Below are 23,924 nucleotides of genomic sequence, written 5' to 3'. Positions count from 1 at the left end.
CCATTTTGTGTGCTGCTATTATTAAAAAGCCTTGTTAAGATCTTGTATACCTGCAGACACATCGAACAACACCAAGGATATCATTTGCTTTACCAAGAAGAATATAACAAAAGTATTTAGAGTCACACGGGCAACGTTAATCAACATACAGTAGTCATTGTTCAGGTTCAAGCAGGTGAAGGTGGCTTTACTGAGCATTTATGTGTACTGAGCCATTCTAGTGGGAGGAAAAGTCAATATTAGCCAAACCAATTTTTACCAAACATTTGCTAAGGTAACACCCAATGGTTGGAGTGGCACAGGACACCTCTAGCTGAGCATTGATGGATTAGACTCTAATCCATCAATGCTCAGCGGTCCCCAACCTTTTTGGCCCCAGGGACCGGTTTCACGGAAGGAAATTTCTCTGAGGACCGGGGGGGGGGGGTGCACAGAGAGAAAAGAGAAGACATACTCTGGCGTCTTCTCTTTTCTCTCTGTGCACCTCTGCTGCTTCAAAGCGATCACATGACATCTGACAGCCAATCGAGCTGCATGTCATGTGCTCGCATTGCTTGTACACAGACTACTGTGTACATTTACCGGCATCTCATACAAACACCGCTGCGGACCACTTCCGGTCCGCGGATGGTGGTTGGGTGCCGCTTCGTTTTCAATAATGGATCATTTACTCGCGGCCCACTGAAAACACCGCCGCGGACCGGTAGTGGGCCGCGGCCCGGTGGTTGGGGACCGCTGGATTAGAGGTTATGTAAACCCAGATTTCATCCTGCATGAATTACAAATGGGGTCACCATACTTTCATTTCCTTTGGTTAGCAAAGATAAAACAAACATAGATAAGTTGTTGGTGATAAATTCATCAATTCCAGTTGTCTTATGAGAATTGATACATACAATGTAAAAACTTTCCATTTGTCACAAGAAGGTAAATACCACTAAAACTGTGTGAAGTAATCTTACCGTACTTCTCTCTGACAGGCATATTCAAATGGTATACAAAACAATATGTAAAGTTCTTCAATAAATAATTTAGTGCAAACTGTAAAAGCTCTGGCTTGCATGATAACAGGCAGATGGTATATGTGAAAAGGAAAGCCCTGGATTTAATATCTCCTCACCGATTTTAGTTTTAATAGTTGCTAGCATGTTGAGCTTCTTACTGGCATCTTATAACTTTTAGGTTCTCTGGGATCAACCTCCGTAGCTCCACTACCTTGTACAGGAACGCTCTACTGATGGAGTACTTGTGTGTTATTAGGATGGAGAATTGAGCAGAAGAGAGGACAGAGTTGAGTATTAGCCCTGGGAATGGAATCTTTCAAAGGTGGTATGTTGTCATTAGGACTTGTATAGATGGCAAAATAGAGTGTGCATTCAGGTACAATTGGGTCGCATTTGAAATTAGTTCTTCTTACTTCTCTCTAGGCATTTCCTGGGAAATCCTGGATTTTAGCTTTAATATTGTGTTGAATTTTACTAATTTATTTCCATTTTTTTTTACTACTACAAGAAGTTGGTAATACCAGTCAGATGGTAAATTGTTTGTAACAATCCGTTGGTATCATGTGTATGTTTTGTTGTTGAACACATTTGTTTTGTATAAACACTTACCACTCAGCAATATTCTGGGGCTTTATTTTATTTACTTAGTATTGTATGTCAATATATAATATAAATATATATATTTTATGATTGTTGACTTGTTAAAGTTTTGAGGAGTCTTAGGCTATGTATGCACATAAGATGATTCTTGGCCAATACAAGCCGCATGTTCTGACGTGTACAGAGGCCGTCTGACGGCGACATGGATTCGTCCATCCATCCATTTGTACAGTCGTAATCAACGTGAAGTAAGGAAAGCACTGCAAAGTGCCGCTCTCTCATTCTCCCCCTTCTCCTCTCCATAGAACAGAATGGCACTGTATGCATATTCATCTTTCAGTCGCTTGTCATTGATGACGATTGTGAAAGATCATTTCTAACAACAAAAATCTAGCATTGGTATGCAGCCTTACTCTAATTGTATTTTTTTCTTTTGTGTATGTTGCCCTAATCTTTCTTATCTGTATCTTTTTTTCTAATCTTTCTAATCTTCTCAACCCTTACATTTTTCTTTTTTTACTACATTAACATCTACAGACTGAATTATTACAAACACAACTAAAACTTTTAGGCTCACTTGAAAAACCGTGGCATGGTGTCACTGCACAAAAATGAGCAATGCACCTATAAATCACAGAGGTGCTCTGCATTGTGCTGACTGTGATCCAGCTGAAAATAATGGAAAGGCAGGAGAAGAGCCAGGTATTGAGACCGGTATCCTTGAATCTCTGCTCATTATATTCTCTGATGTTGGTGGGCTTCTCTAGCTACACTGCAGCATGATTAGGCTCTTCATTTTGTTTAGGCCCTGAATAGTTAGATCTGATATTGGTATGCACTGATGCACCACACACACTAAAGCCCATCCCATTAATAGAAACCGGCATGTAATTTTCAGAAGAATCATGAATGGTTCCATGATTGGAGGAGAGACTGTCATGTGACCTGACATTTTTTTTTAAAAACCACCCTACTTAAACCCTACATACACCAATTCGGAAAGTCCGTGTTCATATTTATTACGCAGAACTATTACAACTATGGAATTTTTGGGCCATAAAGTAGTTTGTTTGTCGATGACTTGTGTACAAAGTCTAAGAAAAAACGCACTCATGATATAAAACACACATATGTTTTTTTATTAAATGAATCAGCTTGAAATTTTCACATTTGGTGTTCGCATTCACAATTTTGTTTGTAAGGTGTGCGCTTAGTGTTTTTTAGAACTAACCTTTGTATGTGTCCTAAGGGAAATAATTTTTCCACCCAAATAAAGGGGATCAGGCGCATATAAACTAATACAACTTTTCTCAACCAGGGTTCTTGCAGAGGTTGCTGGGGGTTCCTTGACCTATGAGAAGTTTAGGTGATACCAATGATCTTTAAGGATGACATTCCTCCCACTGGCCAGTAATTTAAGATGCATTTCTCCTACTGATCACCACACGAATTAGTGAGCTATGGATATAGTTTCAGGTCTTTAGGTTCCCCAATACCTGAAAGGTATTTTGGAGTTCCCCAATACCTGAAAGGTATTTTGGAGTTCCCCAAAAGTTGAGAAAAGCTGAACTAATAGAACTTTGTCATTTTAATTGAGTTGACCCCCCCACATCTCTGTTCCTTCACTTGCTTCATACTACATTGGAGTTTTTCCTGTGCCTCTGCCACACCAACAAGGGCTCTTTCATGCAGCTTCATGACAAGTGAGCAGCATAGCCCTCATGCCATCTGTCTAAAATATGTAAAAGCAAAGTGAAATTTCTAAAATAGAAATATAACTTCTGTTTAGCTGCCAATTTACCAGACAGCCCCCTCAATCATCTGAAGATCCCTGGGAAAGCATTTAGTGGCCTAGCTTCCTGCAGCCATCTCCAATGGTCCTGTTCCTTTGTGTTGGCATTGCCATGGCAGGGGGTGAATAGTCTGGTACCACATAAATCACCTGAATGCCCACAATGCTGAGAAGTGACAATTTGCTTTGATGTAATGTAGGGTGGTTGAGGGCTATTCCACTTACTAGCCGTGCATATATATAAATGTATCCTGGTTTAAGCCAAGAGGGAAGAGAATTGACCAAATTCAGGATGGAGCTGGTTGGAGACATAAGCCGAGCATAAGATCACTCCAGGCTATCGGTTATTAAAGCAGAACTCCAAGCAGATAAACTATACACAAATACTGTAGTTTAAAATGTGATTTTAAATTTAGCTGTTATAGGAACCCAAATGTGACTGTATCAGCCGCTTGTACTCCTCTCTATAGCACCACCACAGACTAGGAGAAGAGGGCATCTCTACGTGCCAGGTGAGCAGCATGCTCATGTGCTGCCAAAGAACAAACCATTAATAGGGAGAGCAGGATAAGCAGAGGTGGGATCTAATGAGCTGAGGTGGGGGGGGGGGGTATGGGAGGTGACCTACATTTCTGGATACCTGCAGTAGATAAATATTAAGTCACAACCTGGATGTTCCAATTTGTGGGACTGTATGAGTTTGGATGTTTGCAGTCGCAGGGTGCCACCAACTTCTTTCAGTCATCCTGATTGGCTGAGCTGGGATGACATAACTCCCCTGCAGGTGTTCCTTCAGTCCTGGCAAGCGCAGGGGAAGCTCGGCTATTGCAATCAGGCAGGTAAGAAGGATTATTGCAGACGGGACATTGCCTAACACTTTCTGCAAAAATAAGCTGCCTGATCAAACTTTAGATCCTCTTAAAATAAAAATTTTTTTTTTTTTTGCTTTATTGGCTTACCCCCCAAAAAGACTGTATTAAAGATTAACATACATAAAGAAATTAACATGACTATGATAGGGACAGGTAGATTGTGAGCACCTTTGAGGGACAGCTAGTGACATTATTGTGGACTTTGTACAGCGCTGCGTATATGTCAGCGCTATATAAATACTGTGTAATAATAAAATCTGTAATACAATAATCACATAGGAAAAATATGAGGTCTTTTTCTGTCACTGTTAGGTGTAAAGAAATGGATAAGAAAATAATAATGAATAATATTTATAAAAACATAATGTTTTTTTTTTTATTATTTTACTCATATCACTTCTTCTACTGATAGCAAAAACAGTTTGTTTGCTTAAGTTCAATACATTTTTAGTGATGTTTGCTAAAAGGGACCCTTGCAGTTTATTTAAAGAGGGACTAAACTCAAAAGTTCCCCTCTTCTCCTCTTCTTCCGGGTTCTTCTTCCTTCGTCACCCAGGCACGGGATCGAGTGACGTAGATGGGAAATAAACTTGCCCATCTCACTGCGCATGCAGCAGATCGGCAATTTTTTTCCTTTGATGAAAGTGCTCGTTTCCGACATTCTCAGAAGGAGCACCCAAGGGCCTCCTGGGATGTGTGATGTAGGTATCCAGGGAGGCTCTGTGCTCCCATTCATTCTCGATAACCTAGGCGATCGAGATTTGGGGGGCGGTGCTGCACCCCTTTTTTTTTTTTTTTTTGCACTGTTGCACTGAAAAAAAAAATAAAATGAATTTTTACCTTACATAAGGTTGTCTACCCTTTTATGTAAAGTGAAATTTCTTAATTTAGATACGCTTTAACTTTTAACCTACTTTTGCTGCACATTGGCTGCAGATTTTCTTTGCTGCACAATCGCCTACAATTTAGCCAATGTTTTTCCATTGCATTTACTTTCTCCATAGTTTTCTACTGACTGCGACAGGTACTTTTTTTGTTGTACCCAATCTTTACATATAGAACCCTTTTGTATTCTTCTTTTTATGAACTGAAGTATTGAACACTAACTTATCTGTAAGTTTAGCAGAATGAAAACCTTCACACCTTTGTCACAAAAGGTAAAAAAAAGCAGCCCAGCCCAGGTCTGTGTGTTGTATGTTTGCTTCTGAGGTTTCAGCACTTTACATGGGAGAGTAGAACAGTGCTTGCCCCTCCTTGCTCAGTGACATCAGGGACCTTTGCACTCCCTCTCCTCTCACTTCCCGACATGCACTGACAGTTGTGTGTCTGGATGAGGAGCAGGCTGCAGGAGAGCTCTACCTTGGAGTTAATCACCCCCATTGCTTTACAAAGGATCATTTTGTTTTGCTGATTTAGGTCTGTGGCCTCTGGAAGGAAGTAGAGCAGTTTCATTGGAAGAAAGGTACATTGCTTGCTTGTAACTCTTGCAGAGTTTGGAATCTCAAGGTCTGCTTGTCTGTGAAACCCTTTCATTGCTGAGCTTTGAGAATTTTGATCCAATTCAGGAAAGAACTTCTATGCTATCTGTGTTTTTTGAATTAGTAGAATGTAGTTCTTTAACTTTAAACATTGAACATATTAGAAGGAAATCTAAAACTTGGTTGATTTTCCTCACAAGTATTTTTATATTGTGAAAAGTTGCAGGTGAATGTGCATTTAACCTTTTCTGATTTCTGTAGTGCAGTCTTGTGGGATGTGATTTAGCTACAGCGGTAACAGATTTACATTTAATCAGAATATTTTCAGGGCAAATGAATTTATGTTTGTTGTTGTTTTTTATATTGTTACTATTTTGTAACTATTGCACTAGTTGTAATAATGAATAAGTGCAACAATCAAAAAGTAACTATTTTAGCAATCTTTGTCATGTATTCATAAGCATAATGTCATCTGAAGGTACATGGGGCGTAACGTCCCAAGGCTTGCCGTGTGCTTACTTTACATTAGGTTGTGTAGATATAAGCAATGCATTCACTTAACCCTCCCCTAGTATGTATTTATTCACCGTCTGCGCCTTGAGTAGGAAATTGTGATCGATTTGTTAAAACATTTCCTTCTTTCACGATTTTCATTTGTTTACATGACACATGAAACTAAATGTTTTGTGTCTATTGACAATTATTATTCAGCTCATACATTCTATTCCCTTGTCAATCTTTCCTTATTTTGTCAAACTTCCATTGAAAATGACCAAAAGTGAAAAAAGAAGAAAATATAACAACCATGGTGTGAACATGACCATTGAAAGTTTTTGTATAAGCTATGCAGACTCCTATTTATATTTTAACATGCTGACTCCCCTCTTTTTGTTATGTTATTGGATTGCAGACATCAGATCATTTTTTTCTGATCCCTTTCTGAAGTCTTAGTTGGGTATGTTTGAGCTTTGAAATGCTAGGTGAATTTATTGCTGAGATGTAAAAGTAAGGGTTAGCTGAGATCCACCCTGTGTTTTATATGGACCGGTCTGGTGACTAGTCATTGCTGGCACTACTTTCACACTATCCTTGCAGAACCTGCTACAATGTCTTTGCTTTAGGGACACTTAAAGTGGATGTACTGCCAAAATCCTTATCCTTGGTTTTTGGAATGGGTGGTTAAGCATTAGAACCCCCGTCAAGTGTTTATTTGCTGTCTATGTGCAAGCTGGGAAGATTCACCCTCTCTATAATATTCCTAATGATTTATCGCTATTAGAAAAGGGAAATCCTTCACCAGAACAAGCTGTAAGGGGAAATATTCATTTATTCCAATGGTAGCTGTCTTTGAGGGAATGTTGCATTACTTTGTAGGAATTTCATCTCACTTCCTGTAGCGTCACAGAAAGTGAAATCTCCCAGACAGGACACAGAAAAAAAAATCAGGGAGGAGTTCAAACCCTTCTCTTCTCTTTTAATTGCTTTATTTTTATGGACAATTTTTTTTTGTTTTTAATAAAATAAATAGGTAATTGAGTATCATGTGTACAAATGATCAAGTACATCCAATCAAAATTACTAATGCTTTTCATTTCTGGGAACATGTTTGAAAGGGTAATTTCTAGCACATGTGTGCATCAAAACATTAAATGTATTGGTAAGTCAAGTTAAAAAAATGCTAGCAAGTCTTCTTGTGGGCACTAGACTTTAGAGCTGTTTGTAGTCTATATCACCAACCACACAGGCCCCAGGTTAGAAATCGGAATAAACCAGTCTGGGAAAAGTGCATTTATTGAATGGGTAGAAAGGAATGAGAAGCAATAAGGAAGAACATTCCTGAAAAAAGATATGTCTCAAGTGAGCACCAAAGGTTAATCTTGTTGTTCTTATTGCAGATAAAATGATCATTTTTGGTCTGTGCAATATAAAAGTGAAGAACTTTGTATTATGTATGAATGTACTTGCTGATACTGTTAGTTGCCTGCAGTTTTGGCATTCAGTTTATGGAATCCTACTCAAGCATGAGCATATAATTTATTAAAATGTTCCCTTTCCTATTTGCAGCACAAAATGTCACAAAGTTTTTAAGATGAGTCAAAGCAGAATTACATGTCCAATGCTTCTCTGGAACCATCATCATGGTGTTTGGTGCATGACCAGGGATCTATGATGACATTCCAGCAGTTTGTGAGCTGTCACTAAGAAGAAGGCCATCTACAGAAAGCCATTTTTCGATTATATCGGAGTAAATAATGCATCTCCTTTACTTCCCAATGGTTGCACTGGTGGAGGGCACTGTGAGATTGGAGGCTCCCACCTGTAGTCCCTCTGAGTTGCTGTGCAGTTCTATTTTGTTGAGTAACAAAGGTGGGAGACATGACAGAAATGCCATTCATGCCAACCATTCTGCTCATTTGTATCATACATGGTTACTGATTCTGAGGCCCTAATATTAGAAATAGTTGTTGTCCTGCTCATTGATTGGATAGTAGCAGCAGGAATCATTAGTGCAAATTGTATTATTTTCTTCTCATTGGTTACACTTGTTAGGAAAAATCCTTTTCAATCATTAATTTTAATGGCCTAGACACAGAGGTGGATTTAAAATGTATAAGGCATTGCCAGATTCTATATCAATGCTATGTATTCTTGTGGGAGTTTAAACCTTGTTTAGGTCCATAAATATTTGGACAGAGATAACTTTTTTTCCAATTTTGGTTCTGTACATTACCACAATTAATTTTTAATGAAACAACTCAGATGCAGTTGAACTGCAGACTTTCAGCTTTAATTCTGTGGGTTGAACAAAAAGATTGCATAAAAATGTGAGGAACTAAAGTCTTTTTTTAACATGATCACTTCATTTCAGGGGCTCAAAAGTAATTGGACAATTGACTCAAAGGCTATTTCATGGGCTGATGTGGACAATTCCTTCTTTATGTCATTATCAATTAAGCAGATAAAAGGTCTGGAGTTTATTTGAGGCGTTTCATAATACAGATGGACAATGACCCAAAACATACAGCCAAAGCAACCCAGGAGATTAATAAAGCAAAGAAGTGGAATATTCTTGAATAGGCAAGTCAGTCACCTGATCTGAACCCAATTGAGCATGCATTTCACTTGTTGAAGACTAAACTTCAGACAGAAAGACCCACAAACAAACAGAAAACTGGAAGCTGCTGCAGTAAAGGCCTGGCAGAGCATTACAAAGGAGCAAACCCAGCATCTGGTGATGTCCATGAGTTTTAGACTACAGGTTGCCAGCAAAGGGTTTTCAACCAAGTATTAGAAATGAACATTTTATTTATCAGCTTTGTACTTTGTACTTTGTTTGTTTGTACTTTTGAGCCCCTGAAATGAAGTGATTGTGTTAAAAAAGGCTTTAGTTCCTCACATTTGTATGCAATCTTTTTATTCAACCCACTGAATTAAAGCTGAAAGTCTGCAGTTCAACTACATCTGAGTTGTTTCATTAAAAATTAATTGTGGTAATGTACAGAACCAAAATTAGAAAAAAGTTGTCTCTGTCCAAATATTTATGTGTGTGTGTGTATATGTATGTGTGTGTGTATATACCCCCCCCCCCGCATACTGTCTTGTGACTATAAATCATTTTATTTAGAGACCTAACTTTTTGGTTGGCTGTCCTTTTAAGGCTTCCAAACATGCCTGGAATGGACAATTTGTAATCCGGGTTTATTTTCCCTTACTACAAGGCAACAAAATGTTTTAGGGTTTAATCTCTTTAAATACTACCTTTCTTTCCAACCTTGGAAATTTCTACTATCTCCTCTGAAAGCCATTGACCAGTTCCAACATTGACCTGTGTTGTTAATGGGTATTGTATTCATAGGTGTTCATCCTCTTCACACCCAGTTAATACTGATTTTGTAGCAATAATAATGATGAGCTTATTCACAGTTACTCTTCATATCTGGAGGCTGTTCGCTGGCCACACCTGCAACCTGTCCAGTATCTGAGGTTTGCCCTGGGACTTTTGGTCTTCACCCAAATGGAATATCAATGACAATATCAGCTGCCTCTTGTCACTGCAGTATATGTACACCCAAGACATACCTAGGCTAGTAGGTCTAGTCTAACTATAACTGGTGCATGCCATGCCTTTCACTGAGTGAGTTCTAGAGAAGAATACATAGCAATGTGATCAACATCTTGCAGACCTAACAGGTGGAAAAGTTTACATCAGCTGATGTTTACTTCACCTTTTATGCAAGAGACACAGTGGCACAATGTGAACATGTCCAGTCAGTTTAATCTCTTAACAAATATCTCTCAATGCTTGTTCTGGGATATATATACACAGAATGTAGGTATGCACTGAACTAATTGAACATCATGGAGGGCTATAAACATACGTTTAGCTAAAAACTAAACTAGATTGTAAACTCTGGGCAGGGTCCTCTCCTCCTCCTGTGTCACTGTCTGTATCTGTTTAATGTACAGCGCTGTCTAATATGTTGGCGCTAAATAAATCCTTTTTAAATATGATGGTATTAATAAACTCCAAGCCATTAACAAAAAATGCCAATAAATTCAGCTAAGTAGACTTTGTTGCATGCCTATTCTCGGGATCTCTGGGCATTTTGTAGAGCCCCTAATTGGGATCTCTCTACATCTTCTGGACCTCACAGCTAATACAACTCACCAGGATCTGGGGACTGATCCTATACAGATCTGTGATCACATGAAATTATTACACTTAAAGTTTGTAAAATACATGAGTGATTTCATATAGAATGATATGACTTCATACTTTTGTTATAAGCTAGGGATGGTGTTTGTCATTCTTGGCACACCCATGTATTGGTGCCTTTAGGGTAGAATTACTAGAATGAAGACTGAAGCGTCAGTGCTGACATACACTGCAATGATCATTTAGCACAGGGCTCAGATCACTCTTTGGAGTACACAGGAGGTATTTGGACCACGTGCCATATTGTGCCACAGCCTTGCATAAGTATGCATGTGGGTGCAAAATATCACCAAATATAATAAGCAACACTTTTTATGTCAATAGACCTGCCCTGCTGCTTTGTGTTTGGAAAATATTTTTGTGCTACAGGATAGTCATTACAAACTAATTAGGTGGGCCAGGAAATCCAAGACCATTTTACAAACAATGAACTCGGAATGAACTTTAAATACAAGGATGCTAGCTGCTTAAGATTTTAATCCACTCTATGGGGCCAATTTGTAAAAGGCAGAGAACAAAAAATATTTTTTACTTTTTTGTTCTCCATTTTTAAGAAACCTGAATGCCTAAGTTTTAAAAATGTAAGCAAATGTTGTTCCCCAATGATCAGACTTCTAAACATGGAGAATATAAGTATTGTAATACCTTTCAACTGGCAGTGCAAAGCTCTATTATTATTATTAATAATAATAATAGTAATAATAAACAGCATTTATATAGCGCCATCATATTATGCAGCGCTGTACATTAAATAGGTTGAGGTAACTCTGCCTTCTAAGGTGGCAAACAGCTGCAAAAGGAGAAAACTGGGTGTTTGAAAGCTGTTTTGTTTTATGGTGCTTTCCAGTTTCAAATGGTGAACAATATCTAGTGATCTGTCAGACTGATTGCTACCCCTTTTTGGTAAACTAACCCTCTCATGTTATACCTCCCGTTATTGTGCTTTGCATTTTTGTGACCATTTATATGGTATAGTAACACAGTAAAAGGAATCATAAATCAAACATGCTCTATTTTTTATTGCATAGCATAACATACCTTTACTGTGCATTGGGTGTTCTGCAAAGCACATGCATCAGATTATCATTGGTGTGTTAGAGTGCTATGGAATACAAATGGCACTGCGATTGGGCCATCAAGATTTTGTTTCATGAATGCTGTTGCCAAAATGCTGCTGTTTCTGGGACCGCATGTTTTAAAGAACTGCCTTGGCTCTCCATTATTATGGGTTAGTATGTCAGATGAATGATTGCTGTTTTCTTTGCACTAGTTTGGGCTGGAGGGCTTTTTATAATTATAAGCAGGACAATGTTACTGTTTGTAATTTGTTTTACTCAAAATCCGTGAACACACTGCCAGACATACCGCACCATCTAGGATTACAAAATGGGAAAACAAAATGTGCAGTGTACCCATCATGTGACCCTTCCTGCACATAGGTCCCCCTTTGTCACTGCTTGTTGGGGCGGAGGGGTCTGTGTGATTACAGTGTGCACACAGACATCTTTTACATCCATTCCTCATCTGATTTTCATAAAAAACTAAACCAGGAAAAAACAAGTTTGGTAGTCAGTACAAATATTCCCATTGCATTTTTTTCAGCAACTTGCTTTTTTAAGACCATTTTCACTTGTATTCTATTACCATGGGGGTTACCCCATACACACAACCATCCATTGCAGCGTAGTTCATGCAATGCGTTAAAGGAGCACACATGTGTTGCAGCACATTGTCAGATGTGTTTTCCATTTTTTATGGTGCTTCGGCAGCCATTTAAATAGGCAAGCAGCTTTATTTTGTTATCACACTCAACTGCATAGATGTGAATTATTATTAATGTTATTATTAATAATAATAATAATAATAATAATAAAGGATTTATATAGCGCCAACATATTACGCAGAGCTGTATATTAAATTGGGGTGTGGCTTAATCATGTCCATTTTTAAAAATTATATATTGATATACATCATACAGATTTGCAAAGTTTGTACAAGTACTACTAATACATTAAAATCATTTAAAGAAGACTGAATTCTGCTGCCAGTGTTAAAGATTTAAATGGATTTAAGAAATGTTCAGTGGCAGCCAATTAGCAATAAGCATGCAATAAATATGCCTGTGTGCACCCATAAATATGCTGTCCATGCATGAAATGATGTTTCTGGCACTTGTGCTTTTTGTCTGCTTTTCCCAACCTGTTTACAGCAACCAAATGAATATTGAAAAACAATTAATTTGAAAAACATTTTGATTGTTTGGCCCATTGAAACTGGGAAACCGGTGACACAATGGGCCTGATTTAATAAAGCTCTCCAAGGCTGGAGACGATACACTTTCATCAATGAATCTGGGTGATCCAGCAAACCTTGACTAGATCTGGTCCAGGACTGAAAACATTTACTAACAAATGACTTTGTAGAAATCTATTCCAGGTTTGCTGGATCACCCTGCTTCACTGAAAGTATATCCTCCCCAGCCTTGGAAAGCTTTAATAAATCCGATCAAATTAAAGGTCTCCAAGCTTGGAAAATAGACTATCATGAGAGAACCTGGGTGGTCCAGCAAACCTGCAATGGATCGTGTTTGCTTGATCACCCAGCTTCACTGATGAAAGTGTATCTTCTCCAGTCTTGGAGAGCTGTAATAAATCGGGCCCAATGGGTAGAAGATTGCTGGGCTTTATTGTCAATAAAAAGTTCCTAAACTGCAAGTGTTGCCAGCATCTCAGCCTATATTCCATGACAATTTGAAATATACTGCAATTATCTATCCAGCGTTACACTTTCATTGATTGTATATACAGGAGTATTGTTTGTTCTCATCATTCAGTGTTTTTAAATGTTATTAAATAGTTAATTATTGAGCATGAAATACATCAGGCAGTAAAGTATGAGTTTCTAAATCATATATTTTAGGCTGTTTCTTGGCATTACAATGCTTTTTTTTTATTGGGTATATGGATCTTTAGAAATTCATTCATCCAAGCCTGAACACACACCACATGTGTTGCATTTAGGGAGGGCTGATGCATGATGCGCTGCGTAATATGTTGGCGCTATATAAATCCTGTTTAATAATAATAATAATAATAATCATAATTGTACTACATGCGGTGGGCTGCAGTGATTTAACACATTGAGCTTAATTTATCAAAGCTCACCAGGACTGGAGAAGATAGACTATCATGCGAGAACCTGAATGATCCAGGAAATCCAGGTTCTCCCGTGATATCCCAACTTCACTCAGTAACACAATGGACCTGATTTATTAAAGCTCTCTAAGGCTGGAGAGAATACACTTTCATCAGTAAAGTTGGGTGATCCAGCAAGCCTGGAATGGATCTGGTCCTGGATTGAAAACTTTTGCTAACAAATACCAAATGATTTTAAGAAATCCATTCCAGGTGGGTTGGATCACCCAGCTTCACTGATGAAAGTGCATTCTCTCCAGCCTTAGAGAGCTTAAATAAATCAGGTCCATTGTGTTACTGAGCGGGAGTCTATTTCCTCAATACAAGTTGTACTGCATTTAGGTGCAGCATGTCTTATTCGTATTAAGTGCACGCCAACATAGTGCATTTGTATGACCTGGGCCCTTGAAAACTATGTATTTTTACTTGTTTTCCTCTTGAGCGTGAGCTGACAAATGCTACCCCATTCAGCCCAATGAACATGTAATGAAGGAGCCCTATTACCTGGTTTTATATTGCCCCAGGTGAATCCTATGTTTTTTTACTGTTTGTACTTTCCTCTTCACTTAGTGTTCCAGAGACACAAAATAAATTGTGTAGAAAAAGCAAAAAAAGTCCCACATGAGTTTCAGTAGCCTATTCTATATAAATCTGAAGAAAGTTCTCAGTGTTGGGTGCATCAGTACTTTATCATCCTGCATGACCTAATACCAATATTAGTGAGTGTGAGTGATATACCTAATTCTTCATTCTTCTCAGCAATGACAAGATGTGCTTTAGGGCAGACTATTAGTACAAACTAATATATCTGAGTTCAGACACATTTTGCTTACACCCAACTACACACTCAACATGCCTCACAGGTCACAATCATCGAAGGGCATGTCCACCCGAAAATTCAATTAAAGTTTTAGATGAAAGAGAGTTGGCTTACATTCAGCTATTTTTTTTATCTTGTAGCAAGGTCTCTCCACTAGGTTTGTGACTGTTTCTTAGGTATGGGACTGAGCCCAAATGGGTTTTCCATTTATCAGCATGGAGAATGCAACATGGTAAGTATAAAGTGACTGCAGCAGGGAGAAAAGAACTGTGGTTCTAGAAAGATTCTTCTACGTGAAATATTGGTAGATAAAAAAAGCACCACCATCATCAACAAAACCAAAAATCAAGGTGAAAGTTTATCCTCTAGCGTCTAGCGTTACTAATACATGTGTAAATGTTATCAGTTTATAGGGAAAAGGGCAGCTAGAATTATAATTTTCAAGGTGCATGTACACAAATATAAAACATTCACATCAATGTATGATAAAATGTGCATTGTGTTACAATGCCATTCTGGAATAGTAACACAGCACACCTGTAGCATAGCTGTTGACACTCCTGCATGAGGTGCATTGTAAAAAATTTAGGGTATCTGTCCATGTCCAAAATCTGGATTTCTTTTTAGGAAAACTGGGCTCCCGCTCATGTTTTTTCCTTTGAGTCAACCTAGTTTTAAAATGGTCTTGGTAACGCCAGTTCCAGCACTGCTTCGGAGAGCTCCTGAGGCATGCAAGCACCCAGCATATTTCACAAACTAGATAAACCTGGTCCAGGGAGCTTTTCCACAAGGTGTGGTTGTGAAGGGCTAATTCAGCTTTATGATTTCAAACATCAAAGGGACATCTAGTAATGTGCTTGGGCTTTGAAAGAATAGGTTCCTTTTTTCCCCAACATCTGCTATAAAAGCTAATGAAGCTCAAGAATGAAAGCCATTTAAATTTATAGTAAACTTGTACGAAAGCAGCAACAAGAACTGCAATAAACTCATTCTGAATAGCATATGGCAAAGCAATTTTCTCATGTTTTTGTTAAAGATAACCAGAAAATAAAACAAAATATCATGAAAACTCATAGCAGAGGTTACCTTCATGTGTAGATCCAATGAGCAGCATAATTAATATGCAGATATTGAATTACCTGTAAGAGTCAAGGTTATCCCTACCTGTTCTCCCCCTATTCTACCTCTGATCCTCCTCATTGCCCATTTAATGTAAAGGATTACCTGAATGACAAATATGAAGATATAGAGGGTGATGGCTAAGGCTGCGAAAGTTCATTAGGTTATTAAAAATGTCAGCTGTCTTTATATTTATAAAATTGACTGTTTTAGTATATGACGGAAGTCCCTACACACACACATATAGTGAACATGTGGTGTATGTATGTGTGTATAAATGTATGTGTGTCTGTGTGTGTATATATATATATATATATATATATATATATATATATATAGGGAGGCTGTATGAATGTCAGGAACTGAACACTTTATCCAACAATCACACATGAGGTCATTGTTTGTATGCACAGTTGTGTGAATTGAAGATCTACCCCCTGGCCTAGCTGCTAAGCGTACTTTGTATTGAAAGAACAATGGGCTATTGAAGAAATTCTGGGAGGTCTTTTCCCATTGCAGGTAAAATCCATGCTAATGTATAGGTCTGTTCCAAATTTCAGAATGTTTTTGATTACCCTGAGATACATTTGGTGTGTTTTTATCTTCCATGTAAAGACAAGGTTAACAAAAACATTTTTGTGATTTTTGTATGCCTTGTGTTGCCTAATTATAGGCACACCTTGCTTGTTTTGTTGTTGAAGGTTAGCTTAGGCACCGCACCCTCCCAGTGTCTGTAGTGTGACTGCAGTGTGATATACTGGACTTGTATTATAATTCATCTGTGTGCAGGAAGAAGACTGCCTAGTTAATGTGATTTTTTTTTCCTACGAGTGGGCTTGTTTGTATTTGCCTCTTCTGTAAGAAGATCGGGGTGGTGACTTTCTTGATCACAGAGAGGTAATTGTGGGTAAACAAGAAATGTTCACACAATTAAGGAGTAATTCTAAGTTTGGTGTTATTCATTGTTGTTCGATTTAGCAGGAAGCCTCCTGTTACAGATAGTGGGGGGAAGTCAATGAACACAGATCTCCTTGAACCAGATTTAGTGCTATTCGGAATATAAAGGGGATGGGCAACCAGGTGGCGGGCACATGGGAATAATTGCAGGCCCATGAAGCCGTCAGGGTTATTTTGTCCCCTAAGTCAGTAAGATGTTCTTTACGACAGTGAAGTGTAGAATCTTCATCATACCTGCAAGAGGAAAGACTTAAAATGATTCACTGCAGGAAATTTACATTAACTGACATAATAGGGACACTTTGACACTTGCAGAATTAAATGAAGCATCTGGCAGTACCAGTTAGGTAGATTGTAGAGTGCTGGGAAGGAAGTTGGCACTTGTGTGGCCCCAAATACAATATGACTGTGTGACTGGATGGTATCAAGCTGAATTCTTTACTCGCTTTTCTATCCATCCAGTCCTGAGATTTACACAGCACAGTCCTGGTGGTCCTAGGTAGGAGATCTGATCTTTCCCTGTTGCAGCTTCCTGTTCACATACATATCTCCTTCCTACATCTACACAATGACAGAGAAAGTAGCACCATAATGAACCTCTCCATCTATTCCTCTCCTTATATCAGCATGCGTCTTGCACTGCAACACACCCAATCTGCCCCCCCGCCCCCAGTCTTATCCCTAATACAATGTAATAAATACAATGTAATAAAATGTAATTATATTGTAATTCTTACATAGGTTGTATAAGCTTATAGTCTTTATATCTGCCTGTATTTTATCTTTAAATGTAAGGTAATGTACAGGTTGTCAATGCTGACCACCCCTTATGTAAATGCTTGTTGTCTGACCTTTTATGTCATTTTATCGTCTTCAGTTTTCTTTAAGTTGCTGACAATAAACAAAATCAGAAGCTCTGATTTTGGATGAACTGTTGTGTGATTGTTCCTCTTGTTTATATGACAGCCTGGGATTACTATTCATGTCAATCCAGGCTGGAGGCAAACACAAATATTCTCTAATCACATTCTTGTTTCTGTGCCACCAACCCGAATTAGGTTTGCACCATGCAGGCACAGTAGGCAGGTAAGCATAGGAAGCTTTGCTGTTTCTGCAGGGCGATGTCAGTGCTTGGACATATATGGCAGGGATGGTGGTAGGTAGTTTGCTTTTTTTCTCTTTCCATCCTATTTTTTAGCATTTTTGTGACAAAAATTAGAAATTGGTTTACATTGCTGCGTTGACAGTATTTTTATTGTGCTACCCAGAACAATGCTAAGGCTCTTGTGTTTTGAGGAATATTAGAATGATAGAAAATTGTGTAGATTTATTGTAGTTATTGTGTTTGATCATGGTGTCTTATGAGACTATTTAAGGAAACTTGCTATTTTTAGTGGGATACATATATCTTGGTATCCATTTGAAATAACCCTGGATTTATGTAATTCTTCATCACTAAGCTATTAGTCAAACTTTCCTGTCTTGCTCATTACTTTTCTTCCTGAACAGCAGCCTCTGAGTGTTCTCCTTGGTATTCTGTGCCCACAAGTCATTTAGGGGGCCGATAAATTGGTATGCCATACTTATGGACTATAAAAGCAAACTATTTCCAAGGGATCTTATTTGTATAAATAGACTCACTCTCAGGACCTGTGTGATTTTATCATATATGATTCTTGTGTTCAGATGGGGCGCAGAGTCAGAGAAGGAGCACAGACTGATCACAGAGATTTACCTGCATACTGGAGTAGATCTGTGGTTATTCTCCATGCCCATCATCAAATGGTAACCATTAGGGTCCATTCACCCCCAGTGCTTTTCACACAATGTGACATGTTTTATGCACTATTCATGTGTTTCTGTACCAGTTATCTTTATTGAAGATTAATTATGAAAACTGCAGCAAATATTCTGCACTCTGAATTTCAGAGATGTCAGTTGACCCTTATATATCCCATAATATGTAATCATGATTTAATTTAAAGCTTTGCTTGATTTTATTAGGGTGTCTATGCCGGCACCTAAACCTGACATTACACTAGTAACTAACTAGTAACAGTAACTAGTAACTGCTGTCTACACCTTGCCAGTGGCAGAAACACTGGAATACATCGACAAAAAACTCCCTCAAAGCAAAATCTTAATCACCAGTGACTTATCATGGGTCCAGCCAGCAAAGTAGCAATGCCATAGGAAGTGAGTCAACTCTGAACAATTGCTTAGGACAGAATAGCTAGTGTCACATAGCCCTTAGACAACCTGTAGAGAATACAAAGTTCATCAAATTCCTGTATTACAATAAAATCGCACAATTTTTTTGTAATACAGGAATTGGATGTTCAATTAGTACAAAAAAGTTTCTGATAAAAACAATAATGCTAAAAAAAATATGCCTCCAGGTATAGGAAATTCAAATGAATATTATATGTCATCACTATTGTATGATCATCACCAAAACATAAATGTGGTCCTAAACATGTCTACCTTAAACCTATTATAGTCAGCACAATACAAACGTGACCAGAGATGTGTCCAAAGGATATTTATAAATGTTTGCATAAAAAACAAGTTTGTCATGTAAACTTTTCTACCCTTACAGCGTCCTTATCGCTCGTCGTCATGTTTTATTTGTTCCTGTGCACGGTATCCATTCTATTTCCTTTTTATGTTTATTTAAAATAAACAAAGCACTAATAGATAACTAAAAGGTTACTGCAAAAATGAAAACTGATGGGGCCGCAGTGCAAGGCTCCTTCAATAAGAAATAAGTCACATGAAGCAGCCAAAAATGTTGAGTATTTGCTGGCAAGGCAAAGTACATAAGCCAATATACTGTGTGTGTCCCGGAATGAGCCAGGGGGGCGCAGAATTGTTTGACTAGGCTGACGTACAGTGAGCGAAGCCAAGGAAAGTAAACACACTGGCAGCGTGCCCATTGTTATGTGGGTTGGATTGTAGAACTAGTTGGCCTACATGCCAAGCTGACCCTTCAGTGATTTAATATTCGGCTGTTTTCTTTTTTTTTCCCTAAAGTGATTAGTGGGCATTTTTTCGAAACATGTTTACCCCCCCCCCCCCAAGTTTTGTCATCCCTCCAAAGGAAATATTGCAGGACATACTTTAGTTATTTGGCATCTGCATTGTTTTCTGGGACTAATAGAAGAGCTCAAGATCTGATCTCTCTGTAGTGTACAACACATTGCTATTAGCACATAGGAGCCTCTGCCATAAAAATACTGTACTGCCATTGTTTTCCATCTGCAACACCGGGGTTTGCAAAAATATTTCATTCAGATGCTAATGTTTGTATTAAATCACGGCCTTTCATCAAATGACCTTTTCAGATGAATGAGCATATAGCTGAATCCGGACTGGTGTTTGGTGGAAAATGTTTTATAAAGCCGACTGTCTGGCTAAACATCTGTTATGCAGTATACTTTAATGTAGGCTTGGCAGCTTGAATGCTGGCTGACAGGAATCCCATAAAGGAGAACTCCAGGCAAACAGATACATACAAAAATGTATCTGTTAGCTACAGGGGGATTTATATTTCTGTCTATCTGTTCCAAAGTATTACACAGATGTGGTACAGCATACAACCTAGCCCTGACTGGTAAGAGTAGGTTACATCCAGACAATGAACACTGTTTTCATTTAAAAATACATTCATTGGGCCTGATTTATTGTAGCAGATACACTTTCATCAGTGCATCTGGGTGATCCAGCAAACCTGGAGTGGATCTGGTCTAGGATTCAAAACATTTGCTGACAAGTAGCAAATGACTTCCGTTCCAGGTTTGCAGGATCACCCAGCTTCACTGATGAAAGTGTATGTTCTCCAGCCTTGGAAAGCTTTAATAAATCAGACCCATTGTTGTAACAATGACTACAGCGCTGCATTCATTTGCTTGGAGTTCAGCTTCAAAGCTAAATTATAGCCGGGCATGCTGTCTTCTGTATTCATATCTACAAATAGAGCAACTTGTTTTCTTACATAAAGTAACCTGTGTTTTAGGTTTCCTTATAAAGCTCAATGACCTTTTTTTTTAGTAAAATTGTCTATTTTCTATATCTATAGCTAAATATATAAATAACCTTTAGATTCTGCTAGTGCATTCCATAAATTCAGTGGTAGGTAGGGCCTGTGCAGGAATGCATATCTTCAACATGTCCAATATGTATTGTTATAGAGATTAGTTTTCACACCTCAAATGACTGGCCGCAGTTGAATGGGGTAAGCACCTGTTTTCACATCACTGGATGTATCATCCTGTATAGGTATTTCTGCATAACGCAATCTGCTCAGAAACCTGTCCATATATGGCCATGGCATTCAGGGTGACAACATCAGTTTATAGCAACCAACAGCAGCATGTAGTGAAGAACTGAGACAAGGTGATTCATTTATGACAGGTCATAGTCTCACCGAGTCAACTTGGAGAAAATATTCTCTACCTCCCTCTAGCTGTTACCTAAGAAAAATAACTCACTGTAAATTCTAACTAACTGTACTTACTAGGAAGAGGCGGTAAGAACTTGCTTATGATTGTGCCAGTGAGTATACTTGGATATCTTTACAACCAGCTAATGATCATTATTGTATTTCCAGAGAAAAAGGAATGAACTGCCAAAGTTCAATGTGGTGAGGATTGCATAAAAAGTGCCATTCACAATGAATTTAACTCATACCCTGATGCCGACTCCTTATATAATATTCATAGACATGTGAAGTACAATTATCCATATGGAAATATATCCACATTCCAAAAAAATCATCCTATGATTAGTTGGTATATTTTACAGTACTTTCATTTTTGTCTTTTTAAATCTGTTAGCCAACAGACACCATTGGAGGCAAAATCTCAATCTTGGTACCTTGGTATCCATTTTTGGATATAACGATTATTCCCTTCTTTAAAGTATAGAATGCAGATTCCTCATCTATCAGTTAAATGTTTTTTGCAGCAGTCACAATTACGAGGCTGAGAATAGGAATTTTTCTCAGTACCATGAGACTGCCTCTCCCTACAAACCAAGCTCAGCTAATGTGTGCATGAATGCCTTTCAATGTGTGGAGGTCACAGTGTGTCAATACAGCAAAAATCAAGTTATGAAAGCTATTTCACACACACCTGTCTGGTAGTTTCTGCTGTAGCAATGCAGTGATTCTGAAGCCCACGCAGCATACTAAAAAAAGATTGTATTTAAAGCGTACCTAAACTGAGAATTTTTACTTTACATAAAAGGGTAGACAACTGTTTTATTTAAAGTAAAAATTTTGTGCAACATGAATGGGAGCGCAGATACCTACATCACACATCCTGGGAGGCTCTTGGCTGCTCCTTCTGCACATGCCTGAGCATTTCAAGCATGCGCAAAGGGAGCCCTTTCATCAAAAGAGAAAAAATTGCTGAGCTCACGCATGTGTAGTGAGATCGGGACGTTTTTTCCCAATGTACATCACCCAATCTTGCGCAGTGCGAGATCAGGTGACGTAGGAAGAAAAACACAGAAAAGGAGTGGAGAAGATGCACCCAGCGCGACCCAATGGAAGAAACCTCCAGACGGTTAGACTGATCTGCGGGATTTAAGGTAAGTGTGGTTTTTTTTTTTTTGCTTTGGCTTTACTGGTTTAATTACTTTATTTAATATTACCCATCTGAAGGACTGACTCTACCACAGTCTAATTTATTTGTCTTTCTTGGATAACAATGGTTAAATCTTGCAATCTGCAAGCTTCCTATACTTTTCAAAAATGCTGTAATCAAGAATTTTGCACTTCAAGAGGACCCAAACCCTGGAAACGGTGTATAAAAAAAAATGCAAAGGGCAAAGGACTAGGATGCTATTATGCAACAAACCTACAATCTAACTCACCACAATGCACAGATGTAAAAACTTGTGGTGTGCCATGTTCTTTGAAATAGTTTGTTTATTTCTTCACTGAGGTGCACTTCGAGTCCAATACAAATAGTAGCCTCCCTCGGCGTCAGCTTTTAAAACTGCTTGTAACTGCTCCCTGAAAGGTAAAAAGCCCTTAGCTGCAGAGAACCCCAAGTCCCTTGCTCATTACTACTAACAATATTGGTAGCCCCAAACTCTGCACTGGCTCTCTGGATCATCCCTTACCACATTCCTTTATACAATAACTAATAGACCTGTATGCAGATGGAGCTAAGTTGGCACTATGGCTCCAACTGGAAAGTTGTTTTTGCATACTGGGGTTTCCCGAGCACAACTTAAGTTCAGCCTCAGCCCACCTCTTAGGCACTGCCAAGCTTATCGCTCTGGCTGCTGGATTTTCAGTTTATTTATTTTACATGCAGGTAAGGAGGTGACACCCCCTTCGTTCTGTTCAAAGAAGCATAGTAATGTTCAATATTCCACTAGTTGAATGCAGCATATGGTTCAATGCTTGGAATATTTGCTTCCCAGGTAAACTAGTGCCTGTATTTCAATGAAACACCTGTACTGTGACATGCTTCTGTCAGTGGAATGTAATGTGAGTACACCAGCATAGTGCACCTGCTCCTCTAAATTACTAAAGACTACCTGACCAACAAATGTTTGGTCAGTATAATATACAATGGCCTAGAAATGTGTTTGCAGAGGTAGCTTTTTTGACAGTGGCGTGACCAGCAATGACCTCCAGAAGAAACTATCCACGTTACACTATTATTAGCTAGAAGAGGCTTCAGTGCTATCACATTTGTTACATTTTCACTTTACTATTATATTGTATAATAAACTAACTAATAAAATAAAGAAACTATAAATTCCCAAATTTTGTTGGGATGCTGCTTTCTCTTTTTCCAAATAGCATCCTGATGGTTTGGCTTCACACGTTGGGGTGAATGTGACTTATCCTGGAATATTACCATGTGGAGAATCTTCCAGGTCTATTTGTTCACAATGGCGACTGATTCTCTGTCAGAAAAGGTTTCTGTGAATGTCAGACCATTCGTCCGATAATCGTTAACAAAAAAAGTTCACAACGACGCCAATGATCAAGGATTTTTGCTGGAAACAAACTATCGCCCTGGGGGTCTGATTGTGCGACGATTGTTTGCACTCTATTGTGTGTACGGTCGTTCAGTGATCGTAGATTGTTCTGTGATACACTTTCTTCTTTACATTTACACTTCCTGCATCGTTCAAACAATCGTATCTAGCGTGTGTACACAATTGGTGGATTATATTTGAATGATTGTATCATTACAGCATGTACAGAATTGTTCACAATACCATCGCTCAAAATAATCATGGAAAAGAGTTGATCTGTCGTTATTCGTTTGTTTTCTAACGACAAATATTGCACGTGTGTACCTAGCTTTAGTATGGATAGGGAGATTTAGGGGTTTTTCAAACCTT

The 23,924-nt window shown here is 38.4% G+C and overlaps 1 protein-coding gene across 8 annotated transcripts in view; it reads left to right on the top strand.

Annotated features, from left to right (window-relative positions):
* The window catches only part of LOC140340396 (myosin-10-like), a 132,080-nt gene that overhangs the window by 34,471 nt on the left and 73,685 nt on the right, over positions 1-23,924 (top strand). For 7 of the 8 annotated variants that reach the window (XM_072425566.1, XM_072425564.1, XM_072425561.1 and 4 more), the window contains exon 1: positions 5,575-5,730. The exons of the other annotated variant lie outside the window; for it this stretch is intronic. The gene's annotated coding sequence lies outside the window, so the exon portion shown is untranslated. Of the gene's footprint in view, positions 1-5,574; positions 5,731-23,924 lie in introns of those variants that run through there. 8 annotated transcript variants of the gene reach the window in all.

The sequence above is a fragment of the Pyxicephalus adspersus genome, chromosome 11, assembly GCF_032062135.1.
Source record: "Pyxicephalus adspersus chromosome 11, UCB_Pads_2.0, whole genome shotgun sequence".
Classification (NCBI taxonomy): Eukaryota; Metazoa; Chordata; class Amphibia; order Anura; family Pyxicephalidae; genus Pyxicephalus; species Pyxicephalus adspersus.
This window is presented reverse-complemented; position numbering and strand designations above follow the sequence as displayed.